General features: G+C 39.0%; 1 pseudogene; it reads left to right on the forward strand.

The window, feature by feature from the left end:
• The first annotated feature begins 159 nt into the window (after positions 1–159).
• On the forward strand, positions 160–571 carry LOC106143897 (annotated as a pseudogene).
• The last annotated feature ends 4844 nt before the right edge of the window (positions 572–5415 follow it).

Raw genomic sequence — 5415 nt, forward strand, 5'->3', positions numbered from 1 at the left:
TCTCTCTCTCTCTCTCTCTCTCTCTCTCTCTCTCTCCAACTCATCCACACCTCTGTACCCACAGTACAGCTTATCTCCCAGAACAAAATAACTTCCAAATGGGTATATGCAGTTTCTGGCTATTATGACTAGAACAGCAATGAACATGGTGCCCATACCATGGCTCGTACAAAGTAGACTGCCCGTAAATCCACCGGTGGTAAAGCGCCCAGGAAACAACTGGCTACAAAAGCCAATCTCAAGAGTGCGCCCTCTACTGGAGGGGTGAAGAAACCTCATCATTACAGGCCTGGTACTGTGGCACTCCGTGAAATCAGACGCTATTAGAAATCCACTGAACTTCTGATCCGCAAACTCCCTTTCCAGCGTCTGGTGCGAGAAATTGTTCAGGACTTCAAAACAGATCTGCGCTTCCAGAGTGCAGCTATTGGTGCAAAGGCAGGAGGCAAGCGAGATCTATCTGGTTGGCCTTTTTGAAGATACCAAGCTGTGTGTTATCCATGCCAAACGTGTAACAATTATGCCAAAAGATATCCAGCTAGCACGCCGCATACGCGGAGAGCATGCTTAAGAGTCCACTATGAGGGGAAACATTTCATTCTTTAAAAAAAATTTCCTCTTCTTCCTGTTATCGGTAGTTCTGAATATTAGATATTTTTTCCATGGGGTCAAAAGGTACCTAAGTATATGATTGCAAGTGGAAAAATTGGGGACAGAAATCAGGTATTGGTAGTTTTTCCATTTTCATTTGTGTGTGAATTTTTAATATAAATTCAAGATCTAAAGCACTAATGTAAGCAAAATGTTCCAGTGAACACATTTCAACAGTTCAACTTCATAACAACTATAAATAAACCTGTTAAAATTTTCTGGACAATGCCAGCATTTGGATTTTTTTAAAATAAGTAAATTTCTTATTGACAGCAACTAAATAGTGTCTGTAGCATTTTTATCATCTTGAAACTGGGGGTGGTGATACTTCCAGCTGGGTTTATTATTATTATTATTATTATTATTATTATTATTATTATTATTATTATTCAGGATTGTTTTAGCTGTTCTGAAATTTTTGTGTTTCCATATGAAAGTTTAAAAATATTTTTCACTCTCTCTGAAGTACTGTGTTGGAATTTTGATGGGAATTTCATTAAATCTATAGATTTTTTGGTAGAATGGCCATTTTCGTAATTAATTAATTAATCCTACCAACCCACAAGTGCAAGAAATCTTTCCATCTTCTGTCTTCTTTGATTTCTTCTTTCAATGTTTTAAAGTTTTAAATATATAAGTATTTCACTTGCTTTGTTAGAGTTATTCCAAGATACTTTTTTTTATTTTTTCCTTTTATTTTTTAAGTTATAATTTAATTACAATATCTCCCCTTTCTCTTTTTTCCTTCCAAATCCCCCATATATCCTTCCCTGCTCTCCTTGAAATTCATAACTCCCTTTTTAATAATTACTATTGCATACATATATGTATATACATTCACATATATTTCTAATTATAACCTATTCAGTCCTTATAATGCTACCTCTATGTAAATTTTCAGGCTATTGTGAAAGGTACCCTTTCCCCGATTTATTTCTCAGTCTGTTTATATATAAGAAGGCTACTAATTTTTGTGTATAACATATCCTCTTTCTTTTCTGAAAGTGTTTATCACCTATAGAAGTTACTTGCTTTTTACTAATGTAAAAAAAATCATACCAGACAAGCATACTTTGACTTCTTCCTTTCTATTTGTATCCCCCTGGTCTCTTAATTGCTCTAGCCAAGACTTCAAGTACTGTATGGAATAGGTATGGAGACAGCGGACATCTTTGTCTTGTTCCTGATTTTAATGGAATTGCGCTGAGTTTCTCTCCATTTAGGTTTATGTGGGCTATATTCTTAACGTAGGTTGACTTTATTATGTTTAGGTATGTCCCTTGTATCCCAGTCTCTCCAGGACTTTTATCATGAGGTGCATTGGATTTTATCAAAGACTTTTTCTGTGACTAGTTAAATGATCACTTTTTTTTAGTCTGTTGGCACCACCATGCAAACTATAATTTTCTTTTTTTACTGGGTCTTTTGTGTGTGTGTGTGTGGTCTCAGTATCAGGGTATAGTAGCTTCATAAAAAGAATTTAGGAATGTTCCTTCAGTTTATTCTTGTGGGGTAATTTCAGGAGGATTGACATTAATTCTTCCTTGTAGGCCTGGTAGAATTCTATGCCAAAGTCATCTGGTACTTGTGAGGGTCCCTACAAATGTTAGAGCTAACCTGTGGGAGGTGGGAAGGAACTTCAATTCAACACTACTCACTTCTCAGTGCTGGTTCAAACTTAGAGAGCCTGAAGCCAGGCAGTTTTTGTTTTAGGCACTGAAATGTAGCAGAGTTTTGGGGAAAAAACTTTTTGGTAACAATTATCTCAATGCTCAACAAAGCTTAAAGCAAAGTGCATGTGACCTCTTGCATAAAGAAGGGTTCCATAGTTTAACAGCCTAGGGTCTGGGGGGTTATCTGTCATACAGATAACAGAAAGGTCACCAAACTATAAAGTACTGTGACACCTTGTGTGAGGATGGGTTCTACTGACTGAGAAGCAATGCTTGAGATGAAAGGCTAGAAGGAGGCATCTGGGACAAACGTAAGTCTAGAGCAGCAGTTCTCAACCCCTTTGGGGTAGAATGATGCCTTCACAGGGGTCGCTTAAGACAATTGGAAGACACATGTTTACATTATGATTCACAAGAGTAGCAAAATTATAGTTATGAAGAAGTAATGGAAATAATTTTATGGCTGAGGATCACTACATAAGAAACATTAGCAACGGGCTGCAGCATCAGAAAGGTTGAGAACCACTAGCCTAGGGGATTGGGAACATTTCGTGTTTTGATTATTATGTGTAATGGAAGTTTCTTTTTTGGTCCAGTCTATTTGGTGTGCTGTATGCCTCCTGTACCTTGGTAGGCATTTCTTTCTTTAGATTGAGGACACTTTGTTCTGTGATTTTGTTTGAAAATATTTTCTATGCGTTTGATCTGGGTTTTTGTTCCTTCTTTGTATACCTATTATCTTTAAGTTTGATCTCTTCGTAGTGTTCCAGATTTCTGGATGGTTTGTACAAGGAGTATTTTTTTTAAGATTTAATGTTTTCTTGGACTGAGCTATTCATTTCTTCTACCTTGTTTTCAGTGCCTGAGATTCTCTCAGTCTGTTGGCTCAGGAGGCATTCCTCTGAGGTTCTGTTTGACTTTCTGAGTTGTTCATTGTGAGTTTCATTTCAGTTTAGCTTTTCTTAAGTGATTTAATTTATTTTTTAAAGTTCTACTTTCATGTCTTGAATTGTTTTCATTATTTTAGCCAATAGTCTGTATTTTATGATTTTCATTTAGGTATTTATTCATATCCTTTAAGGTCCTTAGACATATTCATAATTACAACTTTGAAATTCTTGTCTTGTGCTTCAGCTAAATTGCATTTCCCAGAACCTTTTACAGTAGGCTTCTGGGGGAGGTATACTGCCTTGGTTATTCATGGTATGTGTCTTTGTGCTGGCATCTAGGCCTCCAGAATTACGATGGTGGAGGTATTTCCTGATGTAGCTATTTGGCCATGGCCTTTGTTCAGTAGATATTTCATTCTTGGTTTGCTGTTACCCTAACATTGATTCTAGCCAAGTATGGCAGCTGTGGGGGTCCCCGGCAGAGCATGGTTCTGCGGGTAGCTGGGGAGTCACAAAAGAATAGAGATGGGCTAGAAGGAATGGCTGAATCCTAAACAAGTGTAATGGGTGTCAGGTCCCTGGTAGAGAGCAGTTTTGAATGTCAGCAGCTGTGGGGTTCCTAGTTAAAGAACTTTTCTGGGTCCTAACCAAATATGGTGGCTGTGGGTTCCCTGGTAGAGGGTGATTCTGCAAGTAGTTGGGGAGCCAGAAAGGAATGGAGATGGGCTAGAAGGAATGGATGAAAGGGGTGACAGGGAAGAACTAGGGTTATCTTTGTCCTTCAGTTAAAATACTTTTCCCAGTGTCTATTACAATAGACTTCTGGGAGAGGCAGACTGTCTTAGTTATTCACAGTGTGCTTGTGTGCTGGCATTTAGGCATCTGACATTATGATAAGGCCAAGTCCCAAGGGGATGGAAGTGACCCGGGAGGGGGAACTGAGGTTAGTGAGCAGTTGCAGGTCTAAGAGTAGGCTGAGGAGACCAGGATGGAAGAGGGTAAGGGAGGCCAAGTTAGCCTACCTGAGTTTCAGGTGGTGACTCTGGTCCCTGACAGCAAACATTTTAATGTTTTCTAAAAAGAAACTACATCATCTTAATTAAAGCCTCTGTTCTCTTTTTTAGTATTTTTTAAACTTTGAGGAAAACTTAGACATTGCTGTACTCTAGCATATACTTGTAGATTGCCCTCTTTTTGAGCCTATTGAAAATGAAAAAAAATTTAAACCCCAGATATTTTAAATGTCAGTAATCATAAGATTCCGGACACAGCTTGGATGAGTCTTAGTAATACTGTCCTCGTGGTCTTGTGTTTACAGCACAGCATGAAGGCCCATGAGCACACAAATCTGCTGAGAAACCAGGAATGTTTAGCACAAAGGACTGTCTTTCCAATGGGAAAGATGTAAAACCTGTTCTTCCATCCAAAAAAGCTGAGAATTGGAGGTAATTACCATTATCTGTTGGAGGTAATTCATTATCTGTTGGACCAGGCCATATCGAGATCCTACCAATAAGACTGGAGGTGGCTAGTAATCTAAATGACCCCTACGGCCAGGGGCTCTCCAGGCTCCCACAACCAGAACTAGAGATAACTAGTAATCTAAATTACTCTTACATCACCTGCATAGCCACAGGCTCCCCCAAGTCCCCACAACCAGGACCAGATGTGGCTAATAGCCCAAATGACCTCCACACTATATGATTGAGATCAGACCAGACCCTTCCTTAGGCCCTTAAGCTAGTACAGGTAGCCTATCTCTAGAGCCCATCTTCCCAGATGAAATGGCCTGTACCCTGAGTTGCGTTTCTATGTAATTACGTCTCCTTGTGCAATGGGGATTGTGTTACACCAGGAATTTTTTTTCAGAATTATACTGGATTTATTAAATATGCTGCCAATAAACCTCCTGGCATCAGATTCTCTGCAGTCTTGATCTAGGTTGACAAAGCCAATCTGAACTGTTTTCATTCTTACCTCTGAACTTTGTTTCCTTGCCATGACTACCTGCAGAATCCTCCTCAGTGTTGCTCAGGGCTGAACTCTCATCTAGAAGTTTTAAGATTCCTCTCCAAGCTGGGTCTAATGGTAGACTAAGATGAATTCCAGCAATGCGAAGCCCACTATTACTTCTGTCCCAATCTAATATTGCTGCCTTTGCTTTAAGAATCATGATGGCAAGTTGCTTTTTCCAGCCAGCA

The sequence above is a fragment of the Microtus ochrogaster genome, chromosome 10 (genome assembly GCF_000317375.1).
Source record: "Microtus ochrogaster isolate Prairie Vole_2 chromosome 10, MicOch1.0, whole genome shotgun sequence".
Classification (NCBI taxonomy): domain Eukaryota; kingdom Metazoa; phylum Chordata; class Mammalia; order Rodentia; family Cricetidae; genus Microtus; species Microtus ochrogaster.